This window comes from Mauremys mutica, chromosome 21 (genome assembly GCF_020497125.1).
Source record: "Mauremys mutica isolate MM-2020 ecotype Southern chromosome 21, ASM2049712v1, whole genome shotgun sequence".
Taxonomy (NCBI): domain Eukaryota; kingdom Metazoa; phylum Chordata; order Testudines; family Geoemydidae; genus Mauremys; species Mauremys mutica.
This window is the reverse complement of record NC_059092.1, coordinates 19301452-19328676: the sequence shown is the minus strand read 5'-3', so window position 1 is coordinate 19328676 and position 27225 is coordinate 19301452. Positions and strand designations below refer to the sequence as shown.

General features: G+C 49.9%; 1 long non-coding RNA gene across 1 annotated transcript; it reads left to right on the top strand.

Annotated features, from left to right (window-relative positions):
* The first annotated feature begins 207 nt into the window (after nucleotides 1-207).
* On the top strand, nucleotides 208-26535 carry LOC123354438. The gene is made up of 3 exons (XR_006574752.1): nucleotides 208-337; nucleotides 23575-23767; nucleotides 26257-26535. It is a non-coding gene; the product is annotated as an uncharacterized LOC123354438 (long non-coding RNA).
* Nucleotides 26536-27225: the final 690 nt, after the last annotated feature.

Genomic DNA, 27225 nt, shown 5'->3' with positions numbered 1-27225 from the left:
GGCGCTCAGCAGCAGACAATAGGAGAAGGTATAGCCGGGGAAGTAGCCCTAAGCAGGGGGACCGAGTTGCATGGACAACTTCCTGTTCCATGCTTGGTTTAAATAGAAGCTGGGAACCAATCAGGACTCCCAGCATTCCACCAATCAGATACCAGGATTGAAGTCCTCTGTCAGAGTTCAGCTTCTATTCAGGCAACTGCCAGAAGTCACTGGGTGGCAGGTCAGAATTTCCTAGCTCCCAAGAGCCCAGGGGTCCAGCACTCAGGACCTGCAGTTCCTGACACCATGCCCTCTCTAAGGGGTTCCCACAGGGCAATGTGAGACCAGGCTTTTTGAGGTGATTCCTATGGACACTTGTACAAGTGTAGGGGCATGTACATTTTCCGCAGGCTCCCAGATGCACTCCTCAGACCCACACCCCTCCCAGTCAACAACATACCAGAGCCTGCCATGTTTACACTTAGAGTCCAAGATCTTGTGACTCATGCATCCCTCATGGCCCTGTATCTGTATCAGTGGAGGAGGTGGCTGGGTCCTGTGAGGAAAAGGATTTTCTGTATAGGGTTTCAGACATAATACAGGAAACACTGGGTGAATCTTCAGGGAGTGGGGTAGTTGAAGTTCAAAAGCGACTGGATTAACTTGCTGAAGGATCTTAAAAGGGCAAGGAACTGAAAGTCCAGCTTGTGAACAGGTCTGTCTATGCAGAGATGCTCCGTGAAGAGCCGTACCATTCGTCCCAATGAGTAGGTGTTGATGCTGGTGTGCATGACATTTATAGTCTGCTCTTGCATTTTCCAAGTGCTGCTTCACTTCTTCCTGAGTCTAAAGGATCTGCTGTACTAGATCTGAGGTCGCTGGGGTGGGAGAGGATGCAGTAATTGTGGGTGGAATCAGAGGTGGTGCCCTTAGTTGGGAAAAAAGGGGCTTTGACCTGTAGATGCATGGTCTGCATTGTTGTATGCAAACTCCACTTAAGGGAGAAGTGAAGACCAATCATCCTGGTGATTACTGATGTGGCATTACAGATACTACTCAAGAATTTGGTTGATTCTTTCTCTTTGGCTGTTGGACCGGGGATGCTAAGAGTGGAAAGACATATGCAGACCCCCAGCAGGCGCATGGTCCCGTGCCAGAATCAGGCCATGACCTGAGACCCCCTGATCAGAGGTGATGCTCTCTGGAAGGCTGTGGAGGTGGACTACATGGCTAATCCATAGCTGGGCTGTCTGTCCAGCAGAGGGGAGACCTGTGCAAGGGATGAAGTGACCATTTACATAAAATGGTCCACTACAATCAAAATTTTTGCAAATGTGTTGGACTCCGGGAATTCTACAGTAAAGGCTATGGCAACGGCATCCAGGGTACAGATGAGGTGTCCAAGGGCTGGACGAGACCACAGTGCTTGTGACATGGTGCCTTGTCATGGGCACAAACATCACAGGAGGCAATGAATGACTGTATCATTGCATGCATCCAGGGACAACAAAATGAGTGGGGTATTAGTTATAGAGTCTTGAAGCACTCCAGGTGTCCCACTATTGAAAAATGGTGGCATTGGTGCAGGACTGCAACTCTTGTGGGTCCTGGGGGAAAACAGACACGGTCCCCTATGTACGTGATCCCTTCCTGGGAGTCACGCAGTTGCTTGTTGATAATAACTTCTTCATCAGGCAGAATTCCTGGGGCAGAGGTAGAGCGCATCAATCTAAGCATATCCTGGTGATGAGCAGCACTGAGAAAGTTACGGGATTTGAGAATGAGAGTGGTTCCTCACTAGTTGGTACCGTATCTTTGGGACAGGGCATCAGCCTTACCATTTTTTGGATGGTATGTCAGATCATGAGAAAAATGGGGCCCATTGAAGCTGCCATTGGCTTAAGGTTTTCCAGATTTTTATGGTCAGTGAATACCTGGACCAGGTGGCAAGCTCCTTCCTGGTAGTGCTGCCATTCCGCAAAGGCCTTTTTCATCACCAGGAATTCCTTATCAAGTATTTCATAGTTTAGCTTGGTGAGTGTGAGCTTCCTTGAGTAATAAGTGCACAAGTGTAACACTTGTCCAGGACTAAGTCACTGGAAGAGGACAGCCCCGATCGCCATACAGGAGGCACCAGCTTCTACAGTGAAGGTTTGTGTGGCATCTGGATGAGCCAATATGGATGCTGTAGTAAAGGCAAGTTTCAGCTGATTGAATGCAGGCAGGACCTCTGAAGGCCAGTGGAATTGGGCATTTTTCTAGAGGAGGGTGGTGAAGGGCTCAATTTGTTTTGAAAAATTCAGGATAAATGGTCAATAAAAACTGGCTAACCCTGGGAAGCATTGCAGGTTGTGTACTGTGTGAGGAGTTGGCCAATTGTGGATGCCCTGGACCTTGCCTGTTCCCAGGGCTGGCTCCAGACCCCAGCGCGACAAGCACGCGCATGGGGCGGCACTTGCCGGCAGGGGCGGCAGATTGGGCCAGCGGACCTGCCGCAGTCACCCCTGCGGGAGGTCCACCGGAGCCCCGGGACGACCGGACCTGCCGCAGGCATGACTGCAGAGGGGGCGCTCCTCCCGCGGCTCCAGTGGACCTCCCGCAGGCGTGACTGCGGACAGTTCGCTGGTCCCGCGGCTCGGCTGGACCTCCCGCAGGCATGCCTGCGGCAGCTCAAGCGGAGCCGCCGGACCTGCGAACCGTCCGCAGCTGCGGGAGGTCCAGCCGAGCCGCGCGACTAGCGGACCCTCACCAGTCAAGCCCGCGGGAGGTCCGCTGCTCCCGGGGCTCCGGGGCGCCTCCCGCGCATGACTGCTTGGGGCGGCGGAATATGTAGAGCCGGCCCTGCCTGTTCCCTTCTGGGGAGAAGATGAAGCCCAAGAACTCTGTGGAGGCCTGATCAAAGGCACATTTCTCAAGCTTGGCATAAAGGCCATGCTGCTTTCAGCCTTCCAGGACGATTCGGACGCGAGCCATATGCTGTTCAAGGTAGTTAGAGAAGATCAATATATTATCTAGGTAGACTATTATGTACTGATCCAATGTATCTGGGAACACATCATTTATAAAATCATGGAAGGTGGCCAGGGCATTGGTCAGCCTGAAGGGCATTACGAAAGATTCATGGTTGGCCATATCAGAAGACGGTCTTCCACTCATCCTCTTCCCTAATTTGCATGAGGTTGTATGTCCCCTGTAGGTCCAATTTAATGACTATACGGGTAAGCCCCATGCTATTCAGGAACTTGGGAATCGGAGGTGGCAGGTTCTTGATAGTTATCTGATTCATTTAGACGTAGTTAATGCAGAGGCGGAGACTGCTGTCTTTCTTCTTGATGAAAAGGACTGGTGTGCCAGCCAATGAGGTCAAGTAGTGGATAAACCCATGGGCCAGGTTCTCCTGGAGGTATTCTCAGAGTGCTGTCAGATCAGGTTCTGGCAGGGCACAGATTCGTCCAAATGGTATTTTTGCTCCTGGCTACAGATCTATTGGGTAGTCATAGTCCCGGTGCAGAGGTAGGGTTTCCATATTCCTCTTTTCGAAAACAATGGTGTAGTCTTGGTATTTTGAGGGCAGTTCAGATGTAGCCTCAATAGAAAGTTCTGCGTGGATAGTTGCCCCCACCTGAGCCCCTCAAGGTTTAGATGCTGGGACAGGATCTACCGCTCCCCAAAAGTGCTGCTGAAAAAAAACTCTGATGGAAAACAGACTTCCTCTGCAGATAGTGGCTAGCCAGCCAGGAGATAATGAGGATCAGGGGAAAGTGTGGAGAAGGGATCACACCAAACGGTAATGTTTCTCCATGCCCCTGAATCACAGCCTCCAGAGTAGCTATTTCTTTTGGTACTGGACCAAACAAAAAAGGAGACCCATCAATAGCCTCTATAAGGTTGGGAGTGGCCTTGCATTGCAGGGGAAGCTGCAGGATCCAGGTGCTGTTGTCTATATGAAGTAGTCAGCTGCACTCAAGTCATTGATAGGATGGGAATTTGCAGAGGTATGTGCATCTGGACCGGCACTTGAAAGTGGGGAGCCCTTGGGTGGAGCCCAGGGTGTGTTCCAGTCAAGACTGAAGCACAAAGAAGCTCTTTTCCCTGATTCCCAAGGGGCAGAGGGAGTGACCTGACTCACTGCAGAGATGCAGAAGCAGAGATGGTGCTGGCATCATAATTCCTTTTAGAATAATAGAATCATAGAATCTCAGGGTTGGAAGGGACCTCAGGAGGTCATCTAGTCCAACCCCCTGCTCAAAGCAGGACCAAACCCAACTAAATCATCCCAGCCAGGGCTTTGTCAAGCCTGACCTTAAAAACCTCTAAGGAAGGAGATTCCACTACCTCCCTAGGTAACCCATTCCAGTTCTTCACCACCCTACTAGTGAAAAAGTTTTTCCTAATGTCCAACCTAAACCTCCCCCTCTGCAACTTGAGACCATTACTCCTTCTTCTGTCATCTTCTGCCACTGAGAACAGTCTAGATCCATCCTCTTTGGAACCCCCTTTCAGGTAGTTGAAAGCAGCTATCAAATCCCCCCTCGTTCTTCTCTTCTGCAGGCTAAAAAATCCCAGTTCCCACAGCCTCTCCTCATAAGTCATGTGCTCCAGCCCCCTAATCATTTTTGTTGCCCTCCGCTGGACTCTCTCCAATTTATCCACATCCTTCTTGTAGTGTGGGGCCCAAAACTGGACACAGTACTCCAAATGAGGCCTCACCAGTGCTGAGTAGAGGGGAATGATCACATCCCTCGATCTGCTGGAAATGCCCCTACTTATACAACCCAAAATGCCATTAGCCTTCTTGGCAACAAGGGCACACTGTTGACTCATATTCAGCTTTTCGTCCACCGTAACCCCTAGGTCCTTTTCTGCAGAACTGCTGCCCAGCCATTCGGTCCCTAGTCTGTAGCAGTGCATGGGATTCTTCCGTCCTAAGTGCAGGACTCTGCACTTGTCCTTGTTGAACCTCATCATATTTCTTTTGGCCCAATCCTCTAATTTGTCTAGGTCCCTCTGTATCCTATCCCTACCCTCCAGCGTATCAACCACTCCTCCCAGTTTAGTGTCATCTGCAAACTTGCTAAGGGTGCAGTCCACACCATCCTCCAGATCGTTAATGAAGATATTGAACAAAACCGGGCCCAGCACCAACCCTTGGGGCACTCCACTTGATACCGGCTGCCAACTGGATATGGAACCATTGATCACTACCCGTTGAGCCCAACCATCTAGCCTGTTTTCTATCCACTTTACCGTCCATTCATCCAGCCCATACTTCTTTAACTTGCTGGCAGGAATACTGTGGGAGACTGTATCAAAAGCTTTGCTAAAGTCCAGAAATAGCACATCCACTGCTTTCTCCTCATCCACAGAGCCGGTTATCTCATTATAGAAGGCAATTAGGTTAGTCAGGCATGACTTGCCCTTGGTGAATCCATGCTGACTGTTCCTGATCACTTTCCCCTCCTTTAAGTGGTTCAGGATTGATTCCTTGAGGACCTGTTCCATGATTTTTCCAGGGACTGAGGTGAGACTGACTGGCCTGTAGTTCCCTGGATCTTCCTTCTTCCCTTTTTTAAAGATGGGCACTACATTAGCTTTTTTCCAGTCATCCGGGACCTCCCCCGATCGCCATGATTTTTCAAAGATAATGGCCAATGGCTCTGCAATCTCATCGGCCAACTCCTTTAGCACCCTCGGATGCAGTGCATCCGGCCCCATGGACTTGTGCTCGTCCAGCTTTCCTAAATAGTCCCGAACTACTTCTTTCTCCACAGAGAGCTGGTCACCTCCTCCCCATACCGTGCTGCAGAGTGCAGCTGTCTGGGAGCTGACCTTGTCTGTGAAGACAGAGGCAAAAAGAGCATTGAGTACACTAGCTTTCTCCACATCCTCTGTCACTAGGTTCCCTCCCTCATTCAGCAAGGGGCCCACCCTTTCCTTGACTTTCTTCCTGTTGCTAACATACCTAAAGAAACCCTTCTTGTTACTCCTAACATCTCCGGCTAGCTGCAACTCCAAGTGTGATTTGGCCTTCCTGATTTCACACCTGCATGCCTGAACAATACTTTTATACTCCTCCCTGGTTATTTGTCCAATCTTCCACTTCTTGTAAGCTATTTTTTTGTGTTTAAGACGAGCAAGAATTTCACTGTTGAGCCAAGTTGGTCGCCTGCCATATTTACTTTTCTTCCTACACATCGGGATGGTTTGTTCCTGCAACCTCAATAAGGTTTCTTTAAAATACAGCCAGCTTTCCTCGACTCCTTTCCCCGTCATGTTATTCTCCCAGGGGACCTTGCCCATCACTTCCCTGAGGGAGTCGAAGTCTGCTTTTCTGAAGTCCAGGGTCTCTGTTCTACTGCTTTCCTTTTTTCCTTGTGTCAGGATCCTGAACTCGACCATCTCATGGTCACTGCCTCCCAGGTTCCCATCCACTATTGCTTCCTCTACTATTTCTTCCCTGTTTGTGAGCAGCAGGTCAAGAAGAGCTTTCCCCCTAGTTGGTTCCTCCAGCACTTGCACCAGGAAATTGTCCCCTACACTTTCCAGAAACTTCCTGGATTGTCTGTGCACTGCTGTATTGCTCTCCCAGCAGATATCGGGGTGATTAAAGTCACCCATGAGAACCAGGGCATGTGATCTAGCAACTTCTGTTAGTTGCTGGAAGAAAGCCTCGTCCACCTCACCCCCCTGGTCTGGTGGTCTGTAGCAGACTCCCACCACGACATTACCCTTGTTGTTCATACTTTTAAATTTAATCCAGAGACACTCAGGTTTTTCTGCAGTTTCATACTGGAGCTCTGAGCAGTCATACTGCTCTCTTACATACAACGCAACTCCCCCACCTTTTCTGCCCTGTCTGTCCTTCCTGAACAGTTGATATCCATCCATGACAGTACTCCAGTCATGTGAGTTATCCCACCAAGTCTCTGTTATTCCAATTACATCATAATTCCCTGACTGTGCCAGGACTTCTAGTTCTCCCTGCTTGTTCCCCAGGCTTCTTGCATTTGTGTATAGGCACTTAAGATAACTCGCTGATTGTCCCACTCTCTCAGTCTGAGACAGGAGTCCTCCCCTCTTGCAGTCTCGTGCTTGTGCTTCCTCCTGGTATCCCACTTCTCCACTTACCTCAGGGCTTTGGTCTCCTTCCCCCGGTGAACCTAGTTTAAAGCCCTCCTTACTAGGTTAGCCAGCCTGCTTGCAAAGATGCTCTTCCCTCTCTTTGTGAGGTGAAGCCCGTCTCTACCAAGCAATCCTTCTTCTTGGAAGACCATCCCATTGTCAAAGAATCCAAACCCTTCTCTCCGACACCATCTGTGTAGCCATTCGTTGATTTCCACGATTCGACGGTCTCTACCCTGGCCTTTTCCTGCCACAGGGAGGATAGACGAGAACACCACTTGCGCCTCAAACTCCTTTATCCTTCTTCCCAGAGCCACGTAGTCTGCAGTGATACGCTCAAGGTCATTCTTGGCAGTATCATGGGTGCCCACGTGGAGAAGCAGGAAGGGGTAGCGATCTGAGGGCTTGATGAGTCTCGGCAGTCTCTCCGTCACATCGTGAATCCTAGCCCCTGGCAAGCAGCACACCTCTCGGTTTTCCTGGTCAGGGCGGCAGATAGATGACTCAGTCCCCCTGAGGAGAGAGTCCCCGACCACCACCACCCTCCTCCTCCTCCTCTTGGGAGTGGTGGTCGTGGAACCCCCATCCCTAGGACGGCGCATCTCATGCCTTCCAATCAGTGGAGTCTCCTTCTGCTCTGTTCCCTCAGATGTATCATCCACTCCACTCTCTGCACTAGTACCTGCGGAGAGAACATGAAAACGGTTGCTCACCTGTATCTGTGTTTCTGGTACATGGACGTTTCTGGTACTCTTTCCTCTTCTGGAAGTCACATGCCGCCAATTATCCTCGCTGGCCTTCTGTCCCCGCTGCGTAGCATGCTCTGAATCTTCAGAACATTGTGCCCGCTGAAGCTGATCCTGACGTCTATCCAGGACATCCTCATTTTCTTTTATGGAACGCAGGGTTGATATCCGTTTCTCCAGACCTTGAATCTTCTCTTCCAATATGGAGATCAGCTTGCACTTTGTACAGACAAAGTCGCTCCTATCCTGTGGAAGGAAGACAAACATGGCACATCCTGTGCAGGTCACAACAGCAGATCGCTCAGCATCCATGGTCTCTTCCTTCTAAGAGCTTCCTTACTTGTGGCAGACGCTACTCAGAGAACCTGCAAGGGGGGGCCTCGGTAGGCTCTCTCCAGGCAAACTCCCAGGCAAACTCCTTCTGTTTGCCTCTCTGCTGTTCGCTGTTTTCTACAGGGGTGAGCTGTCAAAAGCCCACATCCACCTGCATCAGCTTGGAGGAAGCAGTGATGAAGAGGTCAGAGCACATGGATAGGAGAGTTGCAAGACCCCCATTTTTTCCTCCCTTTGTTCCCATAACCAATTGTCTATACGGATGATGGGATCCATGACAGCATCCAGACTCATGGGCATCTCCACCCAGGCTAGCTCATCTTTAATATCTTCTTGAAGGCCCCACTGAAAGTAGTATAGCTGCGGTGCTTCATTCCAGTCTTATGAGCCATGAGGCAGTGGAATTGCAGGGCATAGGAGGTTATGGTGCTCTGCCCCGTCACAGCTTTGTTAGGGCTGCCTCCACCTTTTGAGCTCTGTGCAGATCATCAAATAGCACCGACATGGCCTGGAGGAAGACCTCCCAGTTCGACAGTACAAGGCTGTCATGCTCCAAGAACGGGGAGACCCAGTCTTCCCTGGACAGTAGGCTGATAACCAGACTCACCTCTGCATGATCAGTAGCCTAGGACTGAGCCCTGGTCTACACACAGCCCCTGGTTCGAACTAGGGTACGCGAATTCAGCTACGTGAATAACGTAGCTGAATTCGAACTACCCTAGTTCGAATGACTTACCATCCAGACGCCGCGGAAGCGAACTCCGCGGCTCCAAGGTCGACTCCGGCAACTCCTCCTGCCGCGGTGGAGTACCGCAGACGACCGCGGCGCTTCCGGAGTTCGAACTATCGCGTCTAGATCAGACGCGATAGTTCGAACTCCGAGAAGTCGAACTCGCCGCGTCGACCCGGCGGGTAAGTATAGACGTGGCCTGAGGCTGTATCACAAACAGGAGGCAGCACTGGTTTATAAAATCCCGTCATTGCTGGCAATAACCATCAAACCATTCTGGCAGCTGAACTGGGGAACAGGGCTGCACAAGCTAGGTCTGGAGTGCAGTGTTTCTGGTATGCAGCTGCATGACTTGCTCCTGCAATAGTCTCTGAGGCCAGCAGGACAACCCGGGCTGCAGGGTGTGGTTGTCCACCTGAAAGGGGCAGCCCACTTGAGCATGTCTGGTGTGTGACACCCCAATATTCACCACTGTCATGTAATTCGGATATACAAAGTATGTCTTGTGAGGTATCATTCTAAAAGTCTTGATCTGCTAGACATTAATAGCTCGTTGGATTGTATGTGCTATCGCCGTATGTGAAGTTATGAAGTTTGGCTATGTGTGTGTGTTACTGAAATATGTTGTGAGGTTGAAAGCACCCATGAGCCGCCTTTCAGGTACAACAGTAAAAAGGCCAAACAATGTTAATGGCTTATTGAGGACATGCACACAAGCACCAGGATTACCCCAGGAACTGTGTGCAATAGAAACCTCTCAGAGAGAGCACTACACAATGGGAACTGTTTGACCCAGGTCACAGCAAAAGAACTTTCCAGCAAGCAGGAAGAAGATATAAAAGGGAGACAATGACAACATTGAGAGACCTGACTCTCCCTGCACCAACACACCTGGAAACACCTGAGGGGCAAGGACTGAACTGTCGGAGTGATGGTCCCAGGCTAGAAGGATCTTTAGCCTGTGTATGAAAACCTGGGAAAGTCAAGGCAAGTTGTGCCTTAAGAATCTGCCAGCCTGTTTACCACTCAGGGTGAGAATTTGCTGATTTATATCTTACCTATCTAGTGTGTTAAGATCAGTTTGCGGGTTTTGTTTATTTACTAAGGTAATCTGCTTTGATCTGTTGGCTATTTCTTATAACCACTTAAAATCAACCTCTTCTACTTCATAAACTTGTTTTTGTTTTTAACCCCGTTTGTGTAATTCATAACTGGGGAGTGGGGAAAGCTGTGCATATCTCTCGCCACACCGAGGGAGGGGGCAAATTTCAATGAGCTCACGCTGTACAGTTCTCTGTGCAGCACAAGACACCACAATTTTGGGTTTACGCTCCAGAGGGGGAGTGCACTTGAGTGCTGCCCAATTCCCTAGCTGAGTCTTCCCAGGCAGAGCTGATCTCAGTGTCTGTGTCTTTCTGCAGCTGGGTGTGGCCCTACCTGTGTGTGCTGGAGGAGGCTTCAGGGCCTGGCTCAGCAGGACAGGGTGAGGGAGCCCAGCCTGGTGGAACAGGCAGGCGCAGTGGTGTCCTAGTACATCAGGTGGCATCCCGGACGGGGGAGCAACTCATCACAGTGGCGCAGCAAGCAGGGTAATGTGCATAGCTTATTGCTGTGAGACACTGGAGGGTGGTTTTAAGTGTGTTGGCTGGAGAACAAAGTGATTACCAGGTTGTTATTTTCTGTTTGCTTATTTTGGGCAAGGGAAGTAGGGGCAGGAAAGCAGGAAAATGGGTGAAAATGAAGCTGCCAAAAAGCTGGAGCTCTACAGATTGCAGGTAGAAGAAAACGAAAAGATGCGCAAGAGACAGGTGGAATTAAGACAACTGTAGATAAAAGAACAGGAAGCAGAAGAAGCCAGACCAAAAGCAGCCCAAAAGAGGGCCAAGGAAGCCCAGAAGCAAGCCAAGGAACTGAGAGGCAAAGAAGTAGTAGCCAGACAAAAAGCTGCCCTGGAACTGAAAGACAAAGAAATGGAGGCCCAGAGGCAAGACATAGAACTGAGAGACAAAGAAATGGAAGAGAGGGACAAAGAGAGAAAGCATGCACTGGCCTTGATGGAGTGGCAGAAACAGAACCCCAAGCCAGGGGGCCCCACCTCTCCAAAAATCCACAAATGGGAACAGTTGTATCCTGCATACAGCGAGACTGGGGACATTGCTGAATACTTCATCACCTTTGAGAGGCTGTGTGTGCTCCATGAGATGCCTGAGGATCAAAAGACGACCACTTTGGTTGCAAAGTTGTCTGGAAGAGCTCTAGATATATTCAGTAAGAGGCCACTGGCTGATGCTTCAAGTTATGGTAAATTTAAAGAATTGCTTTTAAAATAGTTTCAGATTACACCTGAAATTTATAGAGTAAAAGTTAGAAGCCTTAAGAGAGGGGCTGGATTGAGCAATGTGCATATGTAAACCCATCACATGGTGCTCCCAAAGGTTTAGCCAGGTCCATTCTGCTGGCGGTAGACCTACTCCTGTGACCTAAGTGATCCATGCAAAGTGTCACAACCAGGGCATGAGCGGTCTGACATGGTGGTCGGAGCAGGAGTCGGGGCCAGGCTGGGTCAGATACCAGGACGTCAGAGTCCAAGACAGGCCAGAGGGCAAACCCAGAGTCAGGTGTAAGGCAGGGTTAGTTTACCAGGAGATCAGCAGCAGGCAATAGGAGCAGGTATTGAAGGAGAAGCAGTCCGAAGCAGGGGGACCCAGTTGCATGGGCAACTTCCTTTTCCTGTGCTTCATTTAAATCGATGGTGGGAAGCACTCAGGACTCCCAGCGTTCCGCCAATCAGATCTCAGGAGTTCAGCTTCAATTCTGGCATTCATTAGCAGGTCATTGGGTGGCAGGATGGAATTTACTAAGCCCTCAGAGCCCTGTAGACCAGGGTTCAAGATCCAGGCTCTCTGACACTCATACTTTCTCCCTGCTGTTGTGGCCACCAGCAGTATGGACAAATGGGGGATCCTCCTCTGTCAATCATGCAGGTGGGGGCAGGATTTTCACACTTTTCTCACCACCAGGGATGCAGAGTGTCTGCCACAGACATCCTTGAATAGAGCAGAAGTGGCTTGGATCTGTGGTGCAGGAGAGATATGTCACACCATTCTGTCCTCCCTCCTACCCTACATCTCTTTCATTCCTGTCCCCCAGGAGCCTCAGCAAAGGGAGAATGTCCTGCAAGATATTCATCACTCTGCTCCATAGGGGCCATGTACTCAGCTCCCAAGGAAAGGGAGCCCACACAAGCTCTGCAGGCCTGATGCAGATATGGGAGTTAACAGGGCTGGATCCATTACCAGGAATTCACCTTGGAGTTTGTCTGCTGGATTCTAAAGGCCCTAGGTCTGGGGGGTTTCACTGAGTTTTACACCCTTCATAGATTACTCAGGTTCTCCACAGGACACCTGCACTTCTGAAGCAACTGGCCACCCTTTGGCTTGGCACCAGCCCCGAAGGCCTGCAGGAAAATAATCTGCAATCTGTGGGTAAAGATTACATTTTCTGGAGATTTACAACTAAATCTGTTACTTAGCATATGAGTTAAAATTAGGGAGATGAGACAGCAAGTGTGAAAAATCAGGACAGGGGGTGGGGGGTAATAGGAGCCTATATAAGAAAAAGACCCCAAAATTGGGACTGTCCCTATAAAATCGGGACATCTGGTCACCCTAAAATTAAAATTTAATTAATTTTAAAATGGGACCTTTAAGGATTTCCAGAACCCGGCCTCTTCTGGCTCTCGTTTGCTAACTAATGGCAGGTTTGTTAAGCTTCAAACTTTCCATCTGGTCAAATGGCCATTTGGAGAAATTGGATTGGAGTTAAGTAAACTTATTAACTATTGTTTTTTCCCTTCTTTCCCATTATATTTACAGTTTACTCAAACTGGCAGAAAAGATGGCCAGTGTTTCACTAGTGTGTGGGAGATGCCCTTAATAAATGCAGGCTAGGAAGATGGGGGGAGTGGAGGCATTATCCCCCTGGGAAGAGAGCACTCTTTTCACTAAAGCCATCACACCTCTCAGTCTCCAGACCTGTGGTACAAGTCATCATTTTGTGATCAGTAGGTAAAACGTAGGGCACCCGGTGTTTGTTGTGCGTCATGCTGGAACTGACAGATTGCACTCGTTCTTCATGCCACAACCTGTTTTAAAAGATGGTTCCTCACTGTGTAAATAATAGAAACTTTAAAAAAAAAGACGATTAGAAAAGCAGGAATCCTGCACCAGGGTCATTGGGAGGCTTTGAACCCCGTAGGATCGTAAACCCTGGCCTAGGAAAGCAGCACTTGGGCTGCTGGGAGAGTTACCAGCCTCCATGTAGAGTAGTCACAAGAATCAGAGAATCGCAGGCCTGGATGGGACCTTGAGAGTTCATGATCTAGTACAGTCCCCTGTGCTGAGACAGGACCAAGGGAAGCAGGTAATATCGGTTACACTCACAGCAGCAGAATGCCGGGGTTCAGGGCTCCTGGCTCTGGGAGGGAAGTGGGACTTGTGAGTGGAGCAGAGTTAGTAGCAGTCAGAACTCCTAGGCTTTAGTCCCAATTCTGAGAGTGGAGTGTGGCCTAGCAGCTAGACTGGGGGAGGTGCAGGTCAGGAATCCCGAGTTCTCTGTCTTGCTCTGAGAAGAAGCTGTGACTCTGCACCCTCTGTTCTTCCCAGTGATATTAATATGACAGGAGTGTGACATAATCATAATGTATTTTATGCAAGATTTATGTGAGATGTCATCGGAAAGGTTATGATTTGCTGACTATGATTATCCTATTTCTGTGCATGAATCATTTTTGTATCTGAAGTTATGAATATTGACTATGTATAACACCCACTAGAGAAGATGTTTTTCAGTCTGGATCAGGGGTGGGCAGAATACGGCCCACGGGCCGAATCCAGTCCGTCTAACATTTCTATCCGGCCCGCTATGACTCCAGCGGCACACCAGGGCACTCAGGCAGGCTGCCTGCATGCTGTGGCCCCACGCTGCTCCCAGAAGCAGGCAGCTGCTGCTGGCATGTCTCTGTGCACCCCTGGCGGGGGAAGGGGCAAAGCAACTGTACAAAGTGCAAGCTGATCTCCATATTGGAAGAGAAGATTCAAGGTCTGGAGAAACGGATATCAACCCTGCGTTCCATAAAAGAAAATGAGGATTTCCTGGATAGACGTCAGGATCAGCTTCAGCGGGCACAATGTTCTGAAGATTCAGAGCAGGCTACGCAGCGGGGACAGAAGGCCAGCGAGGATAATTGGCGGCATGTGACTTCCAGAAGAGGAAAGAGTACCAGAAATGTCCATGTACCAGTAACACAGATGCAGGTGAGCAACCGTTTTCATGTTCTCTCCGCAGGTACTAGTGCAGAGAGTGGAGTGGATGATACATCTGAGGGAACAGAGCAGAAGGAGACTCCACTGATTGGAAGGCATGAGATGCGCCGTCCTAGGGATGGGGGTTCCACGACCACCACTCCCAAGAGGAGGAGGAGGGTGGTGGTGGTCGGGGACTCTCTCCTCAGGGGGACTGAGTCATCTATCTGCCGCCCTGACCGGGAAAACCGAGAGGTCTGCTGCTTGCCAGGGCCTAGGATTCAAGATGTGACGGAGAGAATGCCGAGACTCATCAAGCCCTCAGATCGCTACCCCTTCCTGCTTCTCCACGTGGGCACCAATGATACTGCCAAGAATGACCTTGAGCGTATCACTGCAGACTACATGGCTCTGGGAAGAAGGATAAAGGAGTTTGAGGCGCAAGTGGTGTTCTCGTCTATCTTCCCTGTGGCAGGAAAAGGCCAGGGTAGAGACCGTCGAATCGTGGAAATCAACGAATGGCTACGCAGATGGTGTCGGAGAGAAGGGTTTGGATTCTTTGACCATGGGATGGTCTTCCAAGAAGAAGGATTGCTAGGCAGAGACGGGCTCCACCTCACGAAGAGAGGGAAGAGCATCTTTGCAAGCAGGCTGGCTAACCTAGTGAGGAGGGCTTTAAACTAGGTTCACCGGGGGAAGGAGACCAAAGCCCCGAGGTAAGTGGGGAAGTGGGATATTGGGAGAAAGCACAAGTAGGTGAGTGCAAGAGGGGAGGGCTCCAGCCCCATACTGGGACACCAGGACGATCAGTGAGTTATCTTAAGTGCCTATACACAAATGCAAGAAGCCTGGGGAACAAGCAGGGAGAACTAGAAGTCCTGGCACAGTCAGGGAATTATGATGTAATTGGAATAACAGAGACTTGGTGGGATAACTCACATGATTGGAGTACTGTCATGGATGGATATCAACTGTTCAGGAAGGATAGGCAGGGCAGAAAAGGTGGGGGAGCTGCGTTGTATGTAAGAGAGCAGTATGACTGCTCAGAGCTCCAGTATGAAACTGCAGAAAAACCTGAGAGTCTCTGGATTAAATTTAGAAGTATTAACAACAAAGGTGATGTCGTGGTGGGAGTCTGCTACAGACCACCAGACCAGGGGGATGAGGTGGACGAGGCTTTCTTCCAGCAACTAACAGAAGTTGCTACATCACAGGCCCTGGTTCTCATGGGTGACTTTAATCACCCCGATATCTGCTGGCAGAACAATACAGCAGTGCACAGACAATCCAGGAAGTTTCTGGAAAGTGTAGGGGACAATTTCCTGGTGCAAGTGCTGGAGGAACCAACTAGGGGAAAAGCTCTTCTTGACCTGCTGCTCACAAACAGGGAAGAAATAGTAGAGGACGCAATAGTGGATGGGAACCTGGGAGGCAGTGACCATGAGATGGTCGAGTTCAGGATCCTGACACAAGGAAAAAAGGAAAGCAGTAGAACAGAGACCCTGGACTTCAGAAAAGCAGACTTCGACTCCCTCAGGGAAGTGATGGGCAAGGTCCCCTGGGAGAATAACATGACGGGGAAAGGAGTCGAGGAAAGCTGGCTGTATTTTAAAGAAACCTTATTGAGGTTGCAGGAACAAACCATCCCGATGTGTAGGAAGAAAAGTAAATATGGCAGGCGACCAGCTTGGCTTAACATTGAAATCCTTGCTCGTCTTAAACACAAAAAAACAACTTACAAGAAGTGGAAGATTGGACAAATAACCAGGGAGGAGTATAAAAGTATTGTTCAGGCATGCAGGAGTGAAATTAGGAAGGCCAAATCACACTTGGAGTTGCAGCTAGCCGGAGATGTTAGGAGTAACAAGAAGGGTTTCTTTAGGTATGTTAGCAACAAGAAGAAAGTCAAGGAAAGGGTGGGCCCCTTGCTGAATGAGGGAGGGAACCTAGTGACAGAGGATGTGGAGAAAGCTAGTGTACTCAATGCTTTCTTTGCCTCTGTCTTCACAGACAAGGTCAGCTCCCAGACAGCTGCACTCTGCAGCACGGTATGGGGAGGAGGTGACCAGCTCTCTGTGGAGAAAGAAGTAGTTCGGGACTATTTAGAAAAGCTGGACGAGCACAAGTCCATGGGGCCAGATGCGCTGCATCCGAGGGTGCTAAAGGAGTTGGCCGTTGAGATTGCAGAGCCATTGGCCATTATCTTTGAAAAATCATGGCGATCGGGGGAGGTCCCGGATGACTGGAAAAAAGCTAATGTAGCGCCCATCTTTAAAAAAGGGAAGAAGGAAGATCCAGGGAACTACAGGCCAGTCAGTCTCACCTCAGTCCCTGGAAAAATCATGGAACAGGTCCTCAAGGAATCAATTCTGAACCACTTAAAGGAGGGGAAAGTGATCAGGAACAGTCAGCATGGATTCACCAAGGGCAAGTCATGCCTGACTAACCTAATTGCCTTCTATGGTGAGATAACCAGCTCTGTGGATGAGGGGAAAGCAGTGGATGTGCTATTTCTGGACTTTAGCAAAGCTTTTGATACAGTCTCCCACAGTATTCTTGCCAGCAAGTTAAAGAAGTATGGGCTGGATGAATGGACGGTAAGGTGGATATAAAACTGGCTAGATGGTCGGGCTCAACGGGTAGTGATCAATGGTTCCATGTCTAGTTGGCAGCCGGTATCAAGTGGAGTGCCCCAAGGGTCGGTGCTGGGGCCGGTTTTGTTCAATATCTTCATTAACGATCTGGAGGATGGTGTGGACTGCACCCTTAGCAAGTTTGCAGATGACACTAAACTGGGAGGAGTGGTTGATACACTGGAGGGTTGGGATAGGATACAGAGGGACCTAGACAAATTAGAGGATTGGGCCAAAAGAAATATGATGAGGTTCAACAAGGACAAGTGCAGAGTCCTGCACGTAGGACGGAAGAATCCCATGCACTGCTACAGACTAGGGACCGAATGGCTTGGCAGCAGTTCTGCAGAAAGGGACCTAGGGGTTACAGTGGACGAAAAGTTGAATATGAGTCAACAGTGTGCCCTTGTTGCCAAGAAGGCTAATGGCATTTTGGATTGTATAAGTAGGGGCATTTCCAGCAGATTGAGGGATGTGATCATTCCCCTCTATTCAGCACTGGTGAGGCCTCATTTGGAGTACTGTGTCCAGTTTTGGGCCCCACACTACAAGAAGGATGTGGATAAATTGGAGAGAGTCCAGCGGAGGGCAACAAAAATGATTAGGGGGCTGGAGCACATGACTTACGAGGAGAAGCTGAGGGAACTGAGATTGTTTAGCCTGCAGAAGAGAAGAATGAGGGGGGATTTGATAGCTGCTTTCAACTACCTGAAAGGGGGTTCCAAAGAGGATGGATCTAGACTGTTCTCAGTGGTAGAAGATGACAGAACAAGGAGTAATGGTCTCAAGTTGCAGAGGGGGAGGTTTAGGTTGGACATTAGGAAAAACTTTTTCACTAGGAGGGTGGTGAAGCACTGGAATGGGTTACCTAGGGAGGTGGTGGAATCTCCTTCCTTAGAGGTTTTTAAGGTTAGGCTTGACAAAGCCCTGGCTGGGATGATTTAGTTGGGAATTGGTCCTGCTTTGAGCAGGGGGTTGGACTAGATGACCTCCTGAGGTCCCTTCCAACCCTGAGATTCTATGATTCTATGATGAACTCTGCACATTGCTCCTGGCCCCAGCACCATCCTCACAGCTCCCATTGGCTGGAAACCGGCTAGGAAGATGGGGATGTGCCATCAGCAGCCAGCCACAGCCGCTTCCGGGAGCAGTGTGGGGCCACGGCATGCAGGCAGCCTGCCTGAGCCCTGGTGCACCGCTGGCCGGGAGCTGCCTATGGTAAGCGCCTCCTGGCCAGAGCCTGCACCTCACACCCCCTTCCGTACCCCAACCCTCTGCCCCAGGTCAGAATCCCCTCCTGAACCAAACTCCCTCCCAGAGCCCACACCCCTCACCCTCTCTCTCCTGCACCCCAACACTCTGCATGAGCCCAGAGCTCCCTCCTGCACCCAAACCCTGCACCCCACTTTGCAGTGACACCACGCAACAGCTATACAGTTACGATCAGTCCACCATAGTGTTTATGCAACCGGATTAAACTGATTTTTAAACACAGACAGTTTTTTTTTCTCCACTGCCCCCTCTCAGATAGGGGCATCTGAGTGAAAATTAATGGTCTGGGATTTGCAGAAGGTCCCCTTGATGGTCCCCTCTGGCCTTAAACTCTATGAGATGCACATCTGACAGAAGCCAGATGTGTTTGTCAGCTAGATGGTTTAGAATTCTGCTTGCAACGATTGACTGAACCCATTTTCCTGGCATGGACATAAGGCTCACTGCTCTATCATTCCCAGCATTGGCCCCGCACCCTTTGCTAGAGCATTGCGACCTGCAGCTCTCTGCGACACAAACGCGAGATTGTATATTTTTGTTCCCAGCTGAGCCATTGCACTCTTCAACTCTTCCAGAGCCCCTGGATGCACTGGCTGGTCTCGGTGAATCAATTTGTTTTACCACTTCCACATCTGACATCTCAGTCTCTGACAGTATTTCATCTGTATTACCTGTAAAGAGTAGCTCTGGGGTAGGTATTACCAGCATCATCTGAGGTGAAGACTGACGCAGAGAAATTCTGCCTTAAACCTCCTATTTTTCAACGCCGGTTTTACCTGCCTGTTATGGTGCGCACTCATCATCCGGGCGCCCCCTGACACCAGGGCACAACATTGCAGAGTTTTCTGTCTCCAACACCCCCCCAGCTGAGAAGTGTCTAGTTCAGATCCTTTCAGGGTAACAACAGCTCTAACTAGTATCCAAAGTTCCACAACAAGCCAGTTGCTCCTGTGGGCTCTGTCTTCAATCTCCTGTCTCAGCACTCGGGGGTCTCATGCCCCAGCTCTGGGACAGAGCACTGGCCCTTCCAGCTGCCTTCTGGAGGTGTCTCCTGCTCTCCTGCAAACTCTGGCTCAGGTCTCTCCACAGCAATCCTGCTCTCAGTGGCTCCTCCCTTCCCACTGGACTCCCTCCCTTTTAAGAGGCTTAGGTGCCCATTAAATTATCACCTGATGCCTCCTAGTCCTGCTCCTCTGGCTGAGAAGCAGCTAATTAATTCTAGCACAGGAACCAGATGTACCTAACTGGCTGCTAACCCCTTTCAGCCCGTGACGGGCTTTTATCCCATCACACTGTCATTGTTCATGTCCCTGGTGACCAGCTTCACTTGGGCTGGATTTTCTACCTTCTTATGCTTTTGTATCTGTACGGATTCTACCAGATCATCCTCTCCATGCAGAAATGTCTCAGGTCTAGCACTCCTCCTCCGCCGGGATTATAAATTGATCTGTGTCAATTCACCACTTTCAGTAATGCCTCATACATCAAGCTCCTCTCCTCTCCCAGTTATTTAGTTCTCCAAGCTGCGTTGTTGAGCCTCTCACATTGGTACTTAGGCATTTAAAGTCTGTGGGTTTGGCTGAGTGGCTGTTTTTATTTAACTCCTTTCTCTGATGTTCTGTTATTTTTTGGGAATGATTCCTGCCTGTCCCTCCTCCAGTTCAGCTGTACTTTCTGTCCTCTCCTAATGACCAGCTCTGGAGTCCTCTTTGTGACCTCCCTGGTGGATGTGTTTGTCTCAGCTGTGAGCTCCTCAGCACCTGTCACTTTTCCCCTAGGTCCTGGGTTAAATCTGAGTTCTGCTTTAAGTGAAAACCTCAGTGGAACCATAATCCGGGAGCCACAGCAGGCACCTGCATCATGCCATGTCTCCAAGCCAGCACTCTTCTTCTACGATAGATCAGGTGGAGCCCATCACTTCTGAGTGGGCTTTCTCTCCCCCCCAGTGCCTGATACTGAACCCCCTTCTATTTACCCAGCCACTCAGACCCTGCAGGCCCCTGACTAGCTGGCCCTGTGTATAGAACGCCCAGAAGTATTTCAGAGAAAATTACCGGACACCACAGACTTAAGACTTCCCAATAATTTAAATGTAGCGTTCTGCTACCTCTCCTGCTCCCCCCTGTGTCACTGGGGCTAGTCTGTACCACAGCCAGGGTGCACCCCATCCTCTTGATGTGTCACAAGATGCACCACCTTCCCATCCAGCAGGCATGGTCCCAGACGGGTCTCCCAGTCACTACATTCCTGGTAAAGACTGAGTCCCCATCCCCCCAGCCTATCTGTCTCATGACTGCTACCTCCTCCCCAGGAGCTGCCTGGTGCTTGGGAATGGTCAGCCTCCTCTACTCTATGGGCAGGTGAGGTCCAGCCAGGGAAATTGTCCCTCCATTCTCCCATCATGAAACACCACAGTGCCTTCTATGGGGGGATCAGGGCAGCTCTCAATGGCCTTATTCAGGTTCTATCAACATTTCCATCTTTCTCTGTCCCTCCGGCTCAACAGCTCTCACCCCTTGATGCTGCCCCTGTGTCCTCGTAGCCAGGAGCTGCTCGTGCCAGGGCAGGCATACACCGCTGGCACAAGGCAGGTACGTTCTGCACTCCAGCCCCAGACCAGCAAGGCACTTACATGTAACACTTCTGCCAGGGGTTGTCAGCAGCTACAAGAGTCAGGTTCAAATAGTTGGGGTCCCTCTTAAAACTAACAAACAACATTGGGCCAAGACCCCACCCAGAATTTCTAGGGTCACTAAATACCATCCCTGGGCACCCTTAAGAGGCAGCAAACACAGCATCCACTTGGGAAGACACAGCAACAATCTATGTTATTATTTGTATTATCCTGGCGCCCGGGAACCCTAGTCATGGAGAAAGACCCCCACTGCGCTTGGTGCTGCATAAACACAAAACAAAATCTATGCGAATGACAAATAAAACACTAGCCAGGGTGACTTTGACAGCAGTCTCTTAACTCGGTTCCCCACCCGCCAGCATGAACATCCAACAGGCAAATGTCCCATCACCATGTCACATCACTCTTCCCCATCTGCTAAACGCCAGTGGGCAGAGTAGACAAGCAGAGGTCTCTCAGACAAGCCTCTTTCCAGTTGCACAGGAAGTGCTGCCTGGTCCTGTCCTGAGGCCCCACCAGCCAACCCAGCTGTAGTGAGGGCGTGGGAGAGGGAATATCTTTTCCTGGACAACTTCTGTTGGTGAGAGAGCCGAGCTTTCCAGCCACACAGAGCTCTTCCTCAGGCCTGGGAAAGGTGCTCCCAGCATCACAGCTGAATGCAAAGTGGAACACATTGTTTAGCATAACTTTAGCACATATTCTAAGGCAGTGTTTCCCAAACTTGGGATGCCGCTGGGCCTGTTTGTTTACCTGCCCCGTCCGCAGGTTCGGCTGATTGCGGCTCTCACTGGCCGCAGTTCACTGCTCCCGGACAATGGGGGCTGCGGGAAGTGGCACAGGCCGAGGGACGTACTGGCCGCTGCTTCCAGCAGCTCCCATTGGCCTGGAGCAGCAAACCGCAGCCAGGGGGAGCTGCGATCGGCCAGGCCTGTGGACGGGGCAGGTAAACACACTGGCCCGGCCCGCCAGGGGCTTTCCCTACACAAGCGGCATCTCAAGTTTGAGAAACACTGTTCTAAAGGGCCATTCAAAGTGGAGTGGCCCTGTCAAAGGATCCTCCCACCAGCACAGGATCCCCGGTGGAGGGAAACCAGAATTGTATAAGGGCCTTGAGCAAAGAAAAGTCCTTGTGTTTATCGAGCTAGTGCCTGGTGGGCCAGGCTGACTGCGCACCACACAAAAAGGTGTGCACTGGGGAAGAAAAAGAGAGCCAAGGAGAATGTACTTCTAAAGGGGTATTTAGTTTAACATCTTCTACACCCAAAGTCTTCAGTCCCTTTTCCCCATGACTTTTCTTACCTCTCAGGGAAGTTGAAGGTTTCTGGGTCCCAGTCTCCCTCACTCAGAACCATTTTTCCAAGGTGATTTTGCCTCTCCTATTCATGCCCTTTTCTTGAGCTGTTTTCCCCCAGCAGCTTGTGAAAGAATTGGATAATTAGACTCAGGTGCTTGGGCTTCTTTTTTCTCTCCCTCTCCGTGATAGTTCATTTCTATTACACCTTGTCACCAACACAGCACCTCCTGTAATCTGGTAATAACCCTTTTGCATACTCCACTTTCAGTCCCACAACCCAACCAATTCTGAGTTCGTGTCCTTTTATGGTGACTATCAAAGTGTCACTGGAAGAATTCTGGGTAGAAATCTTGTGCAAATGCTGCTGTTTCTGTAGCCAGACTTCCCCTATTCACCAGTAGGTGGAAGCAGAGAGCTCCATTGGCTCTGGAGTTATCACAGAATCAAGAATCTCAGGGTTGGGAGGGACCTCAGGAGGTCATCTAGTCCAACCCCCTGCTCAAAGCAGGACCAAACCCAACTAAATCATCCCAGCCAGGGCTTTGTCAAGCCTGACCTTAAAAACGTCCAAGGAAGGAGATTCCACCACTTCCCTAGGTAACCCAGTACTGGCTAAACAGGTTATGCAGAGGCAGCAGCTCTGGAGCTGCTCTTCCCCGGTTCACCAACAGACAGGATCAGAGAGCTCCTTGCCAGGGCTTAATTTGTAATGAAAGAGGTGCCGGGACTCAAGCAATTTCTTTTACTTTCATAACTGACGTGGCACAAATTAAGCTCTGCTCCTTGCCCTCAAGAACATAGGCGCCAACTTTCCCAAGAACATAGGCCCCACCCCCATTCCAACCCCTTCCCCAAAGTCCCCACCCCAAATCTGCCCCCTCCCTGCCCCTATTGGACTCCTTCCCCAAATCCCCACCCCGGCCCTGCCTCTTCCCCGAGCACGCGGCATCCCCCTCCTCCCCCCTCCCTCCCAGCATTTGCTGCGCAAATCAGCTGTTTCGCAGCGCAAGCGCTGGGAGCCAGGGGGAAAAAGTGGGCACACGGTGCGCCCAGGGGAGGAGGCAGAGGTGAACTGTGGCGGGGAGCTGCCAGTGGGTGCTAAGCACCCACCAATATTTCCCCGTGGGTGCTCCAGCCCCAGAGCACCCACGGAGTCGGCGCCTATGGCCAAGAGCACCAGGCCACAGGTCTCACACCCACTGGAGTCAGAGAGATCACCCACGTACTCAAATTAGAGCAGGTGCTCATGTCCTTTGCTAACTAGGGCCTCTCTGCTGTGCACAACTGCAAGTCAGTTCTTGTGAGCATGCCCCTCGTGCTCAATCTCTGCTCCCTGGAAAAGCGGCTCTCCAATCCAATGGTGCATTCAGATGACAGAGGGGTTGGATGGGCTGGGGAGGGCAGCATGTCTGGATGTCACACATCAGTACACATGGAGAGCCGAGCAGCAGAGAATGGAAAAAGCACGTGAAAGGTTTTACAGGCTGTCCTGTCTCCAGTGTCATTGACGTCCCTTCTCTTTGCCAGGAACATGGCATCAAATCCCGCTCCATGCCCCAGATCTCAGAGGCATTTATAACAATATCAGCCTGGGCTGCAGCTTCTCTGAAAATGAACTCACGGAGGAGTGAGCATCATTCCTCAGACCCAGCCTGAGTAAGCGTGGGAGCTGGCAGCATCACAATGCCAAACAAGGATGTCAGTGGACCAAAGCTGTAATGTAAGTGTGGATGGGAGTGTTCTGGCTCTGGCTGGCGAAGTAGCCCACACAAACCTGCCCCTGGGTCATACTGCGCTGCGGGCACCCTGCTGGGGGAGACTAACCCAAAGGCAGCGCCCTACATCCCAGCTTCCCCTGCAGGCTGGTACCTCCCTGGCCCTGACGTGACACACGTATAACATTCCTGGAGAGAGTAGCTAGCAAAGAGCATTAAGCCCAGACCTATCCATAGAATCATAGAATCGTAGGATGGGAAGGGACCTCGAGAGGTCATCTAGTCCAGTTCCCTGCACTCATGGCAGGACTAAGCATTATCTAGACCATCCCTGACAGGTGTTTGTCTAACCTGCTCTTAAAAATCTCCAGGGACGGAGATTCCACAACCTCCCTAGGCAATTTATTCCAGGGCTTAACTGACAGGTAGGAAGTTTTTCCTAATGTCCAACCTAAATTGCCCTTGCTTCAATTTAAGCCCATTGCTTCGTGTCCTGTCCTCAGAGGTTAATGAGAACAATTTTTATCCCTCCTCCTTGTAACAACCTTTTATGTACCTGAAAACTGTTCTCATGTCTCCTCTCAGTCCTCTCTTCTCCAGACTAAACAAACCCAATTTTTTCAGTCTTCCCTCGTAGGCCATATTTTCTAGACCTTTAATCATTTTTGTTGCTCTTCTCTGGTCCCAGTTATGCACCCACCTTATAGTAGCACCATCTAGGTTGTATTCCCCAGTTTGTTTATGAGAAGGTCATGCAAGACAGTAACAAAAGCCTTACTAAAGTCAAGATATCCCACATCTATCACTTCCCCCCATCCAAAGGGCTTGTTACCCTGTCAAAGAAAGTTATTAGTTTGGTTTGACATGATTTGTTCTTCACGAATCCATGCTGATTGTTACTCATCACCTTATTATCTTCTAGATGTTGGCAAACAGATTGCTTAATTAATTATTTGCTCCATTATCTTTCCAGGTACTGAAGTTAAGCTGACTGGTCTGTAATTCCCTGGGTTGTCCTTATTCCCCTTTTTATAGATGGACACTATATTTGTCCTTTTCCAGTCCTCTGGAATCTCTCCTGTCTTCCATGACTTTTCAAAGATAATCGCTAATGGCTCAGATATCTCCTCTGTCGGCTCCTTGAGTATTCTAGGATGCATTTCATCAGGCCCTGGGTACTTGAAGGCATCTAACTTGTCTAAATAATTCTTAACTTGTTCTTTCCCTCTGACCCTACGTCATTTTCACAGACGCTCATTGTTAGATGTCCAGTTGCTACTAAACTTTTTAGTGAAAACTGAAACAAAAAAGTCATTTAGCACTTCTGCCATTTCCATATGTTTTGTTATTTATTTCCCCCCCTCGCTGAGTAAGGTCTTCCCTGGTCTTCCTCTTGCTTCTAATGTATTTGTAAAATGTTTTCTTGTTACCTTTTGTGTCTCCAGCTAGTTTAATACCTTGGCCTTTCTAATTTTGTCCCTACATGGTTGTATTTGTTTATATTCATCCTTCGTAATTTGACCTAGTTTCCACTTTTTGTAGGACTCTTTTTTGAGTTTCAGATCATTGAATGCCTCTGATGAAGCCAGGGTGGTCTCTCACTTTCTATCTTTCCTACGCAGTGGAAGAGTTTGCTCTTGTGCCCTTAATAATGTCTCCTTGAAAAATTGCCAACTCTCTTGAACTGTTTTTCCCCTTAGACTTGCCTCCCAAGGGCTCTTACCTACCAACTCCCAGATTTTGCTGAAGTCTGTCTTACCGAAATCCATTATCTTTATTGTGTTGTTTTCCCTCCTACCTCTTGGCTTCAGTTCCTACCCCCTATATTTTCACAGCCATTGGCTTCTCAGCAATATGAGAATACACACTGGTCTCACTTCTGTTCCTAATTACGTGGACCTTGTTTAAAAATGTGTGATGAAGATAAGCCCATCAGTCACCTGCCTGGATATCAGTTCTGGGGCTGATGAAACATTGACAGTGACCCTTCCTCATCGTCCTTCCACCACCTCCTCTGTCCTCTCTGCCACCTGCAAAGGCAAATGGACTCAGGCCCTGGCTAAGTCTTACTAACTGCTCTTTGGGCTGATCTGCCTGAGATAAGAGACTGTCCATCACCTAGCCTCACTCAGCATGGCACATTGTCAGAGGCAAAATTCCACCACTGGCTTATAGTTCTGATTTTTCTCCTCTCCCCTCTTTTGGTTCCTGGCCTCCTGCCACACAGTCGCTGAGGCCCGAGGAGAGACGGGACAGTTTATAAACCAGGCCTTCTCCCAGCTCTCTCCCTGATCCACTCCAGCTTCCAGCTGTCTCGCCTCAGCCCCATCTGTGTGAGGGATGGTGGGCAGTCAGGCAGGGTACAGGCTAGCCTCTGCCTAGCTCTCTATCGCCCGACTGTCTGCACGTCTCAGTCAGCCTGCCTGACAGTTTATCAGTGTCTGTTGTCTGGCCTTCAGCCTCTCAGTGTCAAGTTGTGATCTTGTTTTGATAGATTTTTATGGGCTAAATATCTGATACCAGCCCCGAAAGCATCTGGAGAAAGGAGTCAGGAGGGAGGTGGTGAGAGCGAAAGAGAAGGCGAGCGGGAGACGGAGAGAACAGACACAAGTTGAGATAAACCAAGCAAGGTGCGTCCGTGTGGCCTTGGCCTACCGTGGGACCCTCTCCCTCCCATGTCCATGCCCATTCCCAGAACCAGAGCAAGGCTGCTGCTCAGCAGGGTTTGAACAACAAGCTGTCTGACCAGATCGGCCTCCAGGGAGGACAGAGCAGAGCCAAAAATCCACGAGAAAAATGTGATACAAAATTGTTCATCTGTTACTGATTGGGAGGCTGAGAGCTCACTTCAAACCGCCCAATAAAACAGGCTTGGATGAGAATTTCCTGCATCCCAGATTAAGTGAATAAAGATGTTCCAGGAGGTCAGGGCAGCAGTTGGGCGGTTTGCACACGGTTTGCTGTTGCTTTCACCCTTTGTTGCTTAATGAAGAACAGAAGGAGGATCTCCCCATCTTATTGGACCCACACAAAAACGCTTTCCTCTAAATTTAAATTAATTTCCTGTTGCAGGCCCTGCTCTGTTTATCTGACCTCGATGGAGGCTCCATCTTGGACGGGCAGCTCCTGCTCTCCGCCCCCTTTCTGGAACAGTGCTGGTCGCAAAGCTGGTGGTTTACGGGCAGCGTGGTGGGGTGTTTATGAGTTAAGTGCAGAGCATGACCTAAGATTAACTCAGGCTAATTGCAGCGGGGCACGCTTTGCAGGAAGGCCTCTGGTTCCAGATCCTGCAGGCAATGCTGGGATGACATTGTCTGTCACTCCAGTGGCAGGACATGGGCAAGCCAAAAAAGAAATGGAAATTGAGGATGTGAGCATGACTCAGAGCATTCCTGGAAAGCTGGTGTGAGTGCCCAGTGCAATAGGAGAGAGGTCTCTGGGCCTGGCTGTTGACAGGGCCAAA